The sequence below is a fragment of the Phoca vitulina genome, unplaced genomic scaffold (assembly GCF_004348235.1).
Source record: "Phoca vitulina isolate PV1807 unplaced genomic scaffold, GSC_HSeal_1.0 scaffold62, whole genome shotgun sequence".
NCBI classification, from domain to species: domain Eukaryota; kingdom Metazoa; phylum Chordata; class Mammalia; order Carnivora; family Phocidae; genus Phoca; species Phoca vitulina.
This window is the reverse complement of record NW_022589765.1, coordinates 3,372,714-3,388,500: the sequence shown is the minus strand read 5'-3', so window position 1 is coordinate 3,388,500 and position 15,787 is coordinate 3,372,714.

Below are 15,787 nucleotides of genomic sequence, written 5' to 3'. Positions count from 1 at the left end.
GTCAGAATGGCTAAAATTAACAAGTCAGGAAACGACAGATGTTGGCGGGGATGTGGAGAAAGGGGAACCCTCCTACACTGTTGGTGGGAATGCAAGCTGGTGCAGCCACTCTGGAAAACAGTATGGAGGTTCTTCAAAAAGTTGAAAATAGAGCTACCATACGATCCAGCAATTGCACTACTGGGTATTTACCCCAAAGATACAAATGTAAGGATCTGAAGGGGTACATGCACCCCGATGTTTATAGCAACAATGTCCACAATAGCCCAACTGTGGAAAGAGCCAAGATGTCCATCGACAGATGAATGGATAAAGAAGAAGTGGTATATATATACAATGGAATATTATGCAGCCATCAAAAGGAATGAAATCTTGCCATTTGCAATGACGTGGATGGAACTGGAGAGTGTTATGCTGAGCGAAATAAGTCAATCAGAGAAAGACATGTATCATATGACCTCACTGATATGAGGAGTTCTTAATCTCAGGAAACAAACTGAGGGTTGCTGGAGTGGGGGGGGGGGGGAGGGATGGGGTGGCTAGGTGATAGACATTGGGGAGGGTATGTGCTATGGTGAGCACTGTGAATTGTGCAAGACTGTTAGATCACAGATCTGTACCTCTGAAACAAATAATACATTATATGTTAAAAAAAAAAAAAGAAGATAGCAGGAGGGGAAGAATGAAGGGGGGGAAATCGGAGGGGGAGAGGAACCATGAGAGACGATGGACTCTGAGAAACAAACTGAGGGTTCTAGAGGGGAGGGGGGTGGGGGGATGGGTTAGCCTGGTGATGGGTATTAAAGAGGGCACGTTCTGCATGGAGCACTGGGTGTTATACGCAAATAATGAATCACGGAACACTACATCAAAAACTAATGATGTAATGTATGGTGATTAACATAATAATAAAAAAAGGAAAGGAAAGGAAAGGTAGAAAGCAAGTGCGCGCACACGAGAGAGAGAGGAAGACATATCAAGCTAGTAACTACTAATCATAAAAAAGCACTACTGAAAACTTCTGTGAAGCATTTTTAATATTTTTAAATAAATAATAAAAATTAACATACATTTCCAAGTTCATCTAATATTCTCTATCAAAATGAATCCTCCCACAAATCAGTGATTTGGTAAATTTGGTTTTTAAAAAGTTAAATGCCTTCTCCCAGATTTTATTACATTGAAGAATATAATGCAAGTGTAATATTGCATTATATAAGTGCAACAATTTTTAAAGAAATTAAAGAGAGCTAGAAAAGTGAAAATACTTGGTCACCATAAAATTTCATTTTTAATTGACTCATTAATATATAAATGTATTTGTTCTTCATAACATTTAGATTACAAGCGAAAATCCAGGCGATTAAAAGTCTTACAATATGCTTGTAAGATTAACTTCTAAAGCTAACGTTTAAAGCTTTAGTGTGGTCATGTATCATTGTTTAGTGCATGCATTTAGATATGTACATACTTAAGTCTACTAAAAGTATTTGATTTTAAAAACAGAAGATATGTATAGTAGAGGACTGGTAACTCAGAAAGAAAAGTGGTCCTTGAGTATATGGTTTTTTCTCAACCATGAGGGTGTAAAATGTTATTTACTTTCTGCATGTTCTACCCAGATGGCAAAAGTTTGTTTTTCTCACCATACCCAAATACAATTGCTCAAAAGGATCTGTTACTCTTCTTGTTTTTGTGCTGATTTTGCATACTTTAAAACTATAAATGATTATAATTAAATAGAGTATGGGCTTCCAATTATAAAGTAGCTGAAATTACTATTTTTTTCTTTTAGTTATTACAAAGTATTTTTTTCCTGATTAATAACACAGACAAGGCTGTGGCCATTTCCTTTCTGGGGCATCTGTGTTATTAACTGGAAACTCTTGTTGATGTTGCCCTTCTCTGAGACAAGCCACAAATTCAGAGATTCAAGGAATTAAAATTATCAAGGTGTTTTTTTATATCCAAATTATTATCACTTCCAAGTGGCCACTAGGTAGCACCAAAGGCCTGCTCCTCCACTTTGTAACCTATTGCAAAACACAACAAAGAAGATGCTAGAAATAATTAGGTGTGTTTGAGATCCTTTAAACTTTTCAGCCCCTATTTTTTCAAATATTTTTTCTGCCCTTTTTCTTCTTTCCTCTATGGGATATCACTTACACATACATTGGACTGTTGTCTCTTCATTTTTCTTCAGTCCTTTCTCTCTGTTCTTCAAATTTATATATGTATGAAATATATATATGAAATCAAGTCCATTAATTCTTCTGCCATCTTCAATATGTTGTTGAGCCCCTCTAGTAAATTTATTTCTGTTATTGTGTTTTTCAGCTCTAGAATATCTATTTGTTTTTTGTGGTAGCTTCAATATCCCTATTGTCATGTTCTCATTCATTGATAACACATTTTCCTTTAATTCTTTGAAAATTTTCCTTTAATCCTTTGAATGTTCAAATAGATTCATAATAGATAAGTCTTTGTCTGCTAAGGACCCACTTAGAATTAATAGTCAATTCTACTGACTGCCTTTTTCCCTAGGCCTGAGTCTCACTTTTCTGTTTCTGTCACTGTCCAGTATTTTTGGTTGAAAATTAGACATTACAGAAAATATGTTGCAGTGACTCTGGATTCTGATGTATTCTTATAATTACTGGGTTTTTATTCTAGTAGACAGTTAACATACCTGAACTCAAACTGCAAATTTTGTGTTCTTTGTGGTATGCAGCAAATGATATATTTGCTTTGTTCTTATAGCTACCCTGTGATTTGATTTTTAGCCTGACTCCCTGTGGAGTCTCCCATGAGCCCATGTAATTTGACAATCAGCCAAGAATTTGGACAGAGAAGAGGCTCAGCCTTTCTGTGGCTTCCTTGCCTCTAAGGTTTTACACCTAATTACCAGCTGTCCTGCTGGCCTTACACTCTGTCTACTGGCACTGCAAGTCCATAGGCTTCAGTTTTCTGCTGCTCCATCTAAGCACAGATGGGAATGCATACAGTTAAAACGGGGGTGGGGGGTGGGGGACACACTTCTAGATATATACCCAAAAGAACTGAAAACAGGTACTCAAATAAGTACATGTGCTTACATGTTCACAGCAGCACTATTCACAATAGCAGAGGTTGAAACAGCCCAAATGTCCATCAATGGATGAATGGATAAACAAATTGTGGTATATACAGACAGTAGGCTATTATTTGGTCACAACAAAGGAATGAAGTACTGATCTCTGCCACAACATGGATGATAGTAAGTGTAACATTATGCTAAGTGAAAGAAGCCAGACAATAAGGTCATATATTATATAAATCCATTTATATGAAATACCTGGAATAGGTAAATCCATAGAGATAGAATGCAGATTGGTGATTGCCAGGGGGCTGGGGGGAGTGCAACTGAGGAGAAACCACTTAATGGATAAGAATTTTTACTATGGAGTGATGGAAATATTTTGGAATGAGATAGAGGTGGTGATTTCACAACATATATATATGAAACGCCACTGAATTGTCAACTTTCAAATAATGTGTGAATTTCACTTCAATAAGTTATTTTTAAAATTATTTTTCAACATCACTAGCCATTAAAGAAATGCAAATTAAGACTACAATGAGATATAAATACACACCTATTAGAACAGCTAAAATAAAAAAGAGTGACATTACCAAATGCTGGTAAATATATGAACAACGGGATCTCTCATACATTACTGATGGGAATATGAAATCAATGATCATAGTTTGGCAGTTTCTTATTAAACTAAACATTCAACTACCATACAACCCAGCAATTATATTCCTGGGCATTTATCCCCAGAAAAGTGAAAATTTACATCTACACAAAAACCTGTACGTGAACCTTCATAGCAGCTTTATTTGTAATAGCCAAAAACTGCAAACCAAAATATCCCTCAATAGATGAATTGTTAAATAAACTGTGGTATATCTGTTCCATGAAATATTAATCAGAAACAAAAAGGCATGAAATATTGAAAACACGTGTATCTTAGGGGAATTATGCTAAGTGAAAAAAGCCAATCTCATAGGGTCAAAAAAATTCACATGCTATATTATTCCATTTATATAACATTCTCCATGTAACAAAATTGCAGTGATGGAAAACAGATTAGTGGTTATCAGAGGTTAGGGATGGTGGGGAGGGGAGGGGTGAATATCACTAATTAAAGGGTAGCACAAGGGAGATCTTTGTGGTGGCAGGATAGTTCTGCATATTGATTGTACTGGTGGTTACCCTAATCTACATACACAACAAAATGGCACAGAACTACAGACACACATTCTATCTATGTCAATTTCCTGGCGTTGATACCGTACCACAGTTATGTAAGATGTAACCATTGGGGGAAATTGGGAGAAGGGTACACAGACCTCTCTGTACTATTTTTTGAAACTTCGTGTGGATTTATAATTGTTTCCAAATAAAAAAGTAAAAAAAAAAATACAATGTAAAATAAACTTCAATAAAGTTGATTTTTTAAATATAAATAAAAATAATTTTTTAAAAGTTAAGCCAAACAGGGGCGCCCCTGGTACAGTCAGTTAAGCATCCGACTCTTGATTTCAGCTCAGGTCATGATCTCAGGGTCCTGAGATCAAGCCCCACATCGGGCTGTGCACTCAGGGCAGAGTCTGCTTGAGACTCTCTCTCCCTCTCCCTCTGACCCTCCCCCTTGTGCTCTCACTCTCTCTCAAATAAATAAATCTTAAAAAAAAAAAAAAAAAGGGACGCCTGGGTGGCTCAGTTGGTTAAGCGACTGCCTTTGGCTCAGGTCATGATCCTGGAATCCCGGGATCGAGTCCCGCTTCGGGCTCCCTGCTCAGCGGGGAGTCTGCTTCTCCCTCTGACCCTCCCCTCTCTCATGTGTGCTCTCACTCATTCGCTCTCTCTCAAATAAATAAAATCTTAAAAATAAAATAAAATAAAGTTAGGGATGCCTGGGTGGCTCAGTCAGTTGAGCGTCTGCCTTCAGCAGAGCCCCACATCAGGCTCCCTGCTCGTCGGGGAGCCTGCTTCTCCCTCTGCCCCTCCCCCCTGGCTCATGCCCTCTATCTCTCTCAAATAAATAAAATCCTTTTCAAAAAATTAAATTAAATTAAAAAAATTTTTTTTAAAAGTTAAACCAAAAACCTACCCAAAAAAAGGCAACAAATACACAGATCTTGCTCTACATAGCTCCATATTTCAAGTATAGATTTCTCTCTGGTCTTTACCTATTTTGTGTTGGGTCTCATGAATCCTCTCTTACACATGCATAGTTTAGCTGTCAAAAAGAATCTGGGGAGAATTTATATTTGGAATTTGGGTCTCATTCTTTCTATACTTCTCTTGCTGCCAGAATTTCCCTCTTTAAATTTCCAGCTGATTTTCTAGTCCTGAAAGGTACCTTGAGCCAATAAGGCTATGTTTTTCCACTGCAATTTCTTCTAGCCATAGCCATAGGGATCAGGAAATGTCTTCGGACCAGAAAGCCACAAACTCACAACTCACTCCTTGCAGTTGTGGTGTTTTTTTCTTCTGATTTTGGGCACTTCCCAGTGTCTTAAGTTTTTTAAATCAATTTTTGTAATTGTTACCTGCAAGAAGTTACATATGACCACTTCATTTCTCCACAATTACTGGAAGCCTCTGTTTTATAATTTAAAATTATATCAACATTATTATAAGAGTTTTCTTGTCATCAAACCCACAATATGAGAAAAGTTTCCAAATAAAGAGAAGCTCCAATTCCACCAGTATTTTTTATACGCCAAATGTTTTTAATATGTATATCTCAGCTACTGTATCCCTCAGGATGGATAGAAGCATAATCAAGTTCATATGCACTGTCCAAAAACTGACCTTTTTGGGGTAACGCTTTTATTGAAATATAATTCACATACCACATAATTCACACACTTAAATTGTACAGTTCAATGGTTTTCAGTATACAGAATTTTGCAATCAGTACCATAATCAATTTTAGAACATTTCATCACCCCTAAGAAAAAACCCAATGCCCTTTAGCTACATCATTACCCTTAATTCCCCCAGAACTAGACCACTTTCAAAATCTATAGATCTGCCTATTTTGGACATTTTGTATCACATAAATAATATAATATATAGTCTTTTGAGACTAGATTCTGTCACTTAGCATAACATTTTCAAGGTTCCTGTTATAGCTTCATTCCTTTTTATGACCAAATAATATTCCATAGTATGGATATACCCTATTTTGTTTATTCATTCATCAATTGATGATGATCTTCATTTTTTTACTATTATGAATAATGCCGCTATAAGCATCTGTATACAGATTTTTGTGTGGAAGAATGTTTTCGATTCTCTTGGGTATATACCTAGGAGTAGAACTGGTAGATCAAATTATAACTCTATGTTTAACCATTTGAGCAACAGTCACTCTTTTCCAAAGCGCCTGCACCATTTTACATTCCCACCAACAACATATGAAAGTTCTCATTTCTCAACATCCTGGTCAACATTTGTTATTATCTGTCTTTTTTATTATAGCCATTCTACTGGGTGTGGTATCTCATTGTGGTTTTGATTTGCATTTGCCTGATAGCTAATGATGTTAAGCATCTTTTTGTGTGCTTATTGGCCATTTCTATATTTTCTTTGGAAAAATCATTTCAGATCATTTGCCCATTTTTTAATTGGAATTCTGTTAAGGATTGGGTTGAATCTATAGATCAATTGGGGAAGTACTGCCATCTTAATGAATGTAGGATGTCTTTCTATTTATTTACTTCATGTTTAATTTCTTTCAATAATGTTCTATACTCCTAAAAACATAAGGTTACACTCTGTTAAATTTATTCCTACATATTTTAACCTTTTTGATGCTATTATAAATGGAATTGTTTTCTTAATTTCATTTTCAGGTTGCTCATTGCTATTGTATAAAAATATAATTGATTTTTTATATTAATTCTGTATCCTCCAACTTTGTGGAACCCTTTTATTAGTTCTAATAGTTATTAGTGGATTCCTTAGGATTTTCTATATGCTAAATCATGTCATCTGTAAATAGAGATAGTTTTACTCCTTCCTTCACAATTCAGATACCTTTAATTTCACTGTTTTGTCTACTTGCCCTGGCTAGAACTCTAGTACAGTGTTGAATAGAAGCAGAAAGAGTGGACATTCTTGTCTTGTTCCTGACCTCAGGGGGTAATCTCAGTGGCTTACAACCTTTATTTTTTGCTCATATTACATGTAAGCTGGGGCCTTATGGCAGGTCAGTTGCAACTGTGCTCAGTTCTTCTTAGCCTTAATCCATAGACATAAATGTCTTCTCATTCTAGCACCCAGCCTGAGGCCTTACCTGGGCTATACTATTATCTTTGCAAAGGGCTAAAACAAGAGGTTAAGCCAAACCACACAATCACTTTAAACCTCTGCTTGGATGTGGCATGTCATATCCACTCACACTCTATTGCCAAAGCATGTCAGTTGTGCCCAAAGTCAAATCTGTACTCCTCCCACAAGAGGCATGGCAAGTCACCTGGCAATGGACAGGGATACATACTCCTCTTAGAGGAAAGGTGGGGAGTAAATAACTGAACAGTATCATCTACCCTATTGGGGCTATATCTAATTTCCATTACCTCTAAGAATTAGAGAAAATTACTAAGCAAGAAGCCCAACTAATTATCTTGACAAAAAACCACAATAAGATCAGTTTTGTTGTGTGTGCCCAAGACCACTCTTAAGAAATTGTCCAAGGTCGCATAAGACTATATAAGAAAACTTAATCTAAAACTTGAAAATAAGGAAAAATGATGATTGCAAAACTTATTAAATATCATGGCAGCAAATTTTCTAATAAGCCTTTCAGTTATCTCTCTCTAGGTTTGTACCTTTGACTAACTATCCACAACTAATTAGGGTCCAGAGAATTTTAGTCTTATAAAGTTAGAGGTTAACATGCAGAAAACTACCAAGATGTGATTTACTTTTTGGAAGGTTCTTGGTTCAGTAAATAACCCCAAAAGTTTCAGTTTATTGCACTATAAAACATTAGTCAGTTTTTAATCTAACTTAGTCATCTTATTTTGGCATTCTTTTCCCAACTGATTAAATTAATCCCTGTTTTTCAAATGCTCTTTGAAGAAGCATTCTTGTGTATCTGCTGATTCTTTCATTAATTGGTTGAATAAAACTTTGGCATGTGCTAATGAATTACTTTGTCTGAGGCTTGTGCTTTTATAGACATCACCAACCCCAAGCAATTTTCCCTGAACCCCTCTTCCTCCAACCTCTCACTCATCCTGTGCCCCCACATCCCACATCCTACATGAACAATCAACCTTTGTAGAATGAATGATTGCTCTGTAATTGTTATAAGGTACAACAAATAACCAAAATGAAAAAATGAAGCAAGAAAATTTGGTTTCTAGAATTTAGGGGGAATATGTGGAGAAAATATATTAGAGAAAATATAGCCAGTCCTCACTTTTAGGAAGGCCCATATATGTAATTTAAATTTAGGACACAAGAGTACACATTCTCCTAAAGCTTCTTTGTTTCATGAAATAATTCACCAGAGTTCTCTAAAACAATAGAATCTCCTGTGTTAACTATCTGACTGGGTTAGTTTTATAATCTGTTGACAAATAAAGATCAGAAGTGAAACTGCTGTCAGTGAGAAAATTATTTGATTTATGTATGTGTACACTCTAGAGTGCTTTCCAGGAACATATTTATTGTGTAAAGTGAACCAGAAGTACTTAGGATGGTGAAGAAGTTTAGCTTACAGGCTACTCGATCTCTGACCTCTAAAGGCCTTTGGTTAAAAAGGGGGGGGGGGGCAGAAAATGAATGTTGCTATGCTTCATTTTAGCACCTATAAAAATGTTTGCCATCTTGGGGTACCTGGCTGGCTAAAGTCAGAAGAGCATGTGACTCTTGATCTCAGGGTTGTAAGTTCAAGCCCCACTCTTGGGTGTAGAGATTACTAAAAAATAAATAAATAAATTTAAAATGCTTGCCATCTTACTTCACTTTCTCCCTGACCAAACCTGTACTCCCTCCCCACTAAAACAAAGTATCCTACCATCCTTCCTCAAAAGAAAACATACTGTTAACAATGCTAACATCTACCTAAGCTACATGAATCAGAATTTTAATGGAAATTCATTTGCCACTTTAATTTTAGCATGTATCTCAGTTAAGCCACTGAATATGTTCAAATGCTGTAGGTAAGTGGAACTTTTATTAACTGAACAATGGTTTTAAAACGTCCTAAGGAAGCTTTCTGACTAAACGTAAAAGCAAATCAATTATTTCATACCTCAGCAGCTGTAATGTTTCACCAAGACAAAGAACACAAAGTATTTCTTACTTTGAGAAAGAATTTAAACTCTATTTGGGCCAGTAGGCAGAGTCAGAATTTCCTGGACATATCCCATAGGGAACAGTGAGATGTGGCTCTTAAAATATGCCTAATGACTTCATCTTTCAACATACCAGCTCTAAAATAATTGGGAGTTGACGGCATGAAAGGTCCCTCTGGCAGATATCTTTACCCATAATGTTCTTTCTTCAAAGGTTAGCCTATTCTAGTTCTTAGGACGTTAGACATCTACATTTTATGTCTGCCAACAAAGTTGAACAATGAAAGAGACCCTGGGAAATCTGTCATGTAAATTGCCTCAATGAATGTTATTTTGATTATAAAGAGAAAAAAATGTATTTGAAAAAATTTGAACTCCAGTATTTTTTTTAAGTTGCTCTAAACTAATATCCCTTCCAAATAATAGCCACTACCACCAAAATAAAGTAACCAGAAAGAATTTTCTTTTTTTTTAAGATTTTATTTATTTGTCAGAGAGAGAGAGAACACAAGAAGGGGAAGGAGCAGAGGAAGAGGGAGAAGCAGGCTCCCCACTGAGGAGGTAGCCCAATGTAGGGCTCGATCTCAGGACCCTGGGATCATGACCTGAGCCAAAGGCAAACGCTTAACCGACTGAGCCACCCAGGAGCCCCCAGAAAGAATTTTCTTTAGCCAATTCATAGTCCATCAAAAATAATTATATCAACCTTGGGGGGTCTGGGTGGCCCAGTTGGTTAAGTGTCTCAACTCTTGATTTCAGTTCAGGTCATGATCTCAGGGTTGTGAGACTGAGCCCCATGTTGGGTTCATGAGCTGGGCGTGGAGCCTGCTTAAGAGTCTCTCTCTCCTTCTGCCCCTCTCTCTCTAAAAAAAGATTTTTTTTTAATAATAATGATAATTATATCAACCTTGAAAAGAAAAACCTTCTCTGCTATTTGTCCAGAGTTATAGAAAAGCAGTGGTGCTCATTGTTATATACAGACCAATCTGGAAATCTATTTACTTGGGCTTCCTGGTGAAAAAAGCATGGATGAATTAGCCTACCAATCATCTCCAATTTTTCAATGGATTGCGTTCCAAAATTTATTTGTATGTCAACTGTTGGGAAATCAGAACATATTTTCCCATAACAAAGGGTGGTTAGGGTCTCTGACCAGCTTGCAAAAGCCTATAGATTGCAAATCTACCTCAACCATGGAGCTACCTCAGAACCAGTCTACTGACTGAGCCAGCCAGGCACCCCTGGGTCCGATATTTATTGAGTACCCTGTGCCATGTGGTAGGTGCTGGCATTAAACAACAGTCCTGCACTTGTGAAGCTTATAGTCTAGATGAGTGTTGAAGAAGCCACAGACACCAAACAAATCCTCAATGAAGAAGCAAAAGATGGGAAAGCACAACTGTTCCCAACCCACTAAATTAGACTTCCAAACCAGCCCTCATCTTTTGGAAGTGAATAAAATATAAAATATGACCAAGTCAACTATTGCAAAGGTCAAACAATTAAGTATCAATTGCGACATATTCCTCTTACAGTGAAACTGGAGGAAAGCCTCAAATACAAAAACCAGAAGCTTAACTTCACAAACTGGCACAAAATAAAACCACCAACTGCGCCAGGTCCATTTGGGCAAATTTCCCACCTCTCCTTTTACCTTCAAGTAGCCATCTGAGCTGCCCACTGTGGTACTCTCACAGCCTCAGGCTGTGTCCCTTTCTCTGAATTCTGCCTAAAGCAAAACCTCTCAATGTTTTCCTAGGGAATATGGGAGCATGATGGGGTCATCAGAAATCATTTGTGCTTCAGTGCTCTTGAGAAAATTGATTGACTCCTCCCATAATGCCTTTCTTAAAGGATACGCACATCTCCAGAAGTTCCTATAAAATCCTTACTTGTGAAAATTTCACACACCACAGCTGGCCAGTAGGGGAGATATTTTGGAATCAGGGCCTTTCAGTGCCCAAACTACTCCTGTAGACAACTACCTAACTCATCTGTATATGTACATAATAGCTCTAGAACCGAAAACCTTTGCAGAGTTGACATCCTAAGGAGTTCTCTATCCTTTGATTTAAAAAAATTATTGAGTTCTATATAAATACGTGCCAAGCATCAATGTATAAATTGTCTCATTTGGGGCACCTGGGTGGCTCACTTGGTTAAGCTTCTGACTTTGGCTCGGGTCACGATCTCAGGGTCCTGGGACAGAGCCTCCCTTCGTGCTCTGCACTCAGCATGGAGTCTGCTTGTCCCTCCTCCTCTGCTCCTGCCCCTGCTTGTGCACTCTTTCTCTCTCAATCTTTTTAAAAAATTATCTCATTTAATCCTTAGGAGTACCTTATGAAATGGTTGTTATTATTAGCCTCATTTTACCAATGAGGAAACTGAAGGACAATCCATCTAAAAGAAGGCAGGAAAAAAAGGAAGATATGATGGGACAAAAACAAATAGCAAGATGTCAGATTTAAACCCTATCACATCAATAATGAAATTAAATGTATTGTCTAAACACCCTAAATAAAAGGCAGAGATTGTTGGGGCACCTGGCTGACTCAGTTGGTAGAGCATACAACTTTTGATCTCAGGGTCATGAGTTTGAGCCCCACACTGGCATGAAGATCACTTGACAGATAGATAGATAGATAGATAGATAGATAGATAGATGTACCTGGGAGGTGCAGTCAGTTGGGCGTCTGACTCTTGATTTCTGCTCAGGTCATAATCTCGCAATCGTGGGATAGGGCCCCACATCAGGCTCCCTGTTTGGCAGGGAGTCTGCTTGAGATTCTCTCTCTCTCCCCCCACCCCTCCCCCTGCACACATGTGCGTGTTCTCTCTCTCTCTCTCTTAAATAAATAAATCTTAAATAAATATTTTTTAAAAGGCAGAGATTGTCAAATTGGATTAATAAGCAAGAAACCCATTTTCAATATTTAAAAAAAAGAATGGAAAACATATACCCTGCAAATGGAATCAGAAGAAAGCTGGAGAAACTACATTAACTTTGACATGGATTTTAGAATGAGGAATATTATCAGAAATAAAGAAGAATATTTCATTTTGATAAAGGGGTCAATTCACCAAGAGTACATAATCCCAAATATGCATGCACCTAATCACAAAATTTCAAAATACACAGAACAAAAATTGACAAAACCAAAAGAAGAAATAAGATAAAGCCACAATTATTATTTTCAAATTACAATACACCTCTCTCAGCAATTGACAGACCAAGCAGACAGAAAATCAGCAAGGACACAGAATATTTGGAACACCACCAACCAACTTGACCTAACTGGCATTTATAGAACACTACATCCAACAAAAACAGAATACACATTCTTTTCAAGTGCACATGGAGTATTCACCATGGTAGACCAGCTACTGTGCCATAAAATAAGCCTCAGTAAATGTAAGAGAACTGAAATAATTCAAAGTATGTTCTTTCACCCACAGAACTAAACTAGGTATCAATAACAGAAGGGTATCTGGGAAATTTTGCAAATATTTGGAAATTAAAACACTTCTAAATAACACATGGGTCAAAGAATAAATCATAAGGGAAGTTGGAAAATATTTTGAGCTGAATGAAAATGAAAATACCACATATTAAAATTGTGGGATGCAGCTAGAGCAGTGGTTAAAGAGAAATTTGTAGCATTGAATTATTAAACACTTATGCAACCCTCCCCCCACAAACATCAGGATATTATGCAAGGAAAAGGAATGGAGGACAAAACCCAGCCCTGAACACAACAACCATAGAAAAGTGACCCACTGCAGATGAAAGTTAAAGGAGAAAGTACAACCGGTATCAAAAGCAGCTCTGAACTCCATACATCTTACCTTGATAGCCGATGCTTGCTGACAATATACGTCTAGGTTAACAAGAGCTTAGATCCAGGAAGGTCAGTGAAGGTAGGCGGGAGAAGGCAGGGAGTCAGAATGAACAAGAGCAGCATGGGCTAGCAGAGTTGATGAACTCTGATCCCAGGACAGAGGCTGTTACTCTTATCTTTAAAATACTTCTTGCCAAAGATGAGTTGTCCCTGGAGCCTAACACATACTACCCTCAGAAATAAGAAGCCTCTGATGGGTTCTGTTTCTAATTGAGGTAAGAACAGAGGGGTCAGGATTGCAGGCTGGTTGAACTGTGATCCCCAATTATCGTCCTACATTAGAATCACCTGAGGAACTGTGTTAAAAAATACTCCAGGCCCCCACTCCAAAATAATCTAATTCAGTATATTTGGAATGCGGAACCTAAAGTTTCCCCATTAATTCTAACTCTGATGATTCCCAGTCTGCAAACTACTGGTATAAATATTATCACTAATAAAAATTGCTAACAGTTACTGAGTACCTGCCACTACTAGGTCCTCTTTATGTGCTTTAATGTATTGTTAGATTTAATTAACAAAAGGGCACTGTGAAGACCAGGTGAGGACATTCAAGTGGAGCTCATCCCCACTCAGAGGAAACAGATAAGGGAAATCATCTTGACATACAGGCAGTAACTTTTCAATTACCTGTAAAGATATGAAAAATGTGATTAACACTGATTGATTAAAGCAATAAAAAGATTGGTGATGTCAGACTTAGTTGTGAAGAAAGACAAAAAAAGGAAAAAGTCTTGAGGCAGCATGGAACAGTACCCAAAGAGGTATGTGCCTCTCAAGTATGATCCAAGCCTGCGCTAGCAGGGGAACAGGTTGGCTTCAAGGATTCTGCACTATACAAAAATGGGTCTGAATTCCAAGTTGAACATTCTCTTGCCTGAGAGAATGTCTTCCTGACCATCCAATCCTTCCTGAAGTCTTCCCAGATCAACCTGTTGAGAGCAAGACTTCCCAAATCACACCTAGTCTGAGGTCATTCTTACCCTGAGTACTCACCATCATCTTAAAATGTAACAGGACCCCAGTTGCATGTGGTATGAATACCTTACTCGTTTTACACTTCATTTCCTGCTTGTATCTTGTAAGCGTGATCTTTTCTCTATTATTGACGTCCTGGATCAATTATCCTGGAAAGCGCAAAAGGTGTCTGCATAACAGTAACTAGCAGCGGCATATTTAAATTACAATTCATTAATGTTCTTTGATAATGATGATATAGGTAACCCTAGGAGATAAGTATCACAACAAACTGCATGAAATTAGGATCATGAAGGCCTTGAATATAGTACAATAATATCATTCCGGTTAAAATGTTGTGGGAACATGGGTGATAGTAGCTCTTTATCAGTTTGATATTCAAATCCAAGGACATCTAGCTGTCACAGGACAAAAACCAGAGGTCAGACTAAGCTAGAGGTTAAGTACCAGGTCATTTTCTAGCTCCTAACCCTTCCTTAAATGAAGGCTACTTCTGACTTGCAATGATGCATTTATGTGCCCTGTGTCCAAAATCTTCTTTTCTTCTTCCACTAAACACCCCCATTTAACAACACATCAAAGGAATTAAGCTTTGTTAGCCTGATTGATGTGGAACTGGTCATTAGAACTTAAAACAGTATCTAAGAATCAGAAATAAAAAGCAATTATTCTTACATTAATACATATCTTCTCAGGTTGTCACACTTCCTTTAGTCACATTTCCAATATCCCTTCTATTGTCATTCTTAGTTATCATGTCAATTTGCATTTATAAATACCAACAAAATCCGTATGCAACTATCATGAATTACCATCTCTTAAGCAGCTCCTCTTTTTATTCTCAACACTAGGCCCAGTAAAATCTCTTTGGCCCTGACAATGTCTCTAGAAATGTTACTTCAATTAAAAAAATTAAACATTTAAACCATGCTTCTGATAAGTGATAAGACAGAATATTAAGTGGCTCTAATATTATAAGATCCATTCTACCTAAGGCCTTAGAGATCAGTATCCATAAAAACAAACAAAAAAATCAAAGGCCAGGCACAGCTTTTAAACTAATGAGATCTTGTTTATCTTACTTGTATCATGGAAACCAAACAATGGTCACATGAGTTTTCTGATCTTTACAAACATGCTTATGAAAAAGGAAGGCCATCATAAATCCTAGTTTAGAAAATCTGTCCTGAATATTCAAAAACGCTGGGACGCCTGGGTGGCTCAGTCAGTTAAGCGTCTGCCTTCGGCTCAGGTCATGATCCCAGGGTCCTGGGATCAAGTCCCGCATCGGGCTCCCTGCTCCATGGGGAGCCTGCTTCTCCCTCTGCCTCTCTCTCGGTCTCTCATGAATAAATAAAATCTTAAAAAAAAAATATTCGAAAACGTTTTCCTGGACTGAACCAAATCATCAGAGACCTGGGTGCCTGGAACACATATTTTGGTGTCATTGTAGAAATATACTCACCAGGGTGAGTTGAGGTGTTGGCCATCAGGGCCATTCAGGGCTACTACAAGATACATCCCTTTGTTTTGTTTACTGAAAA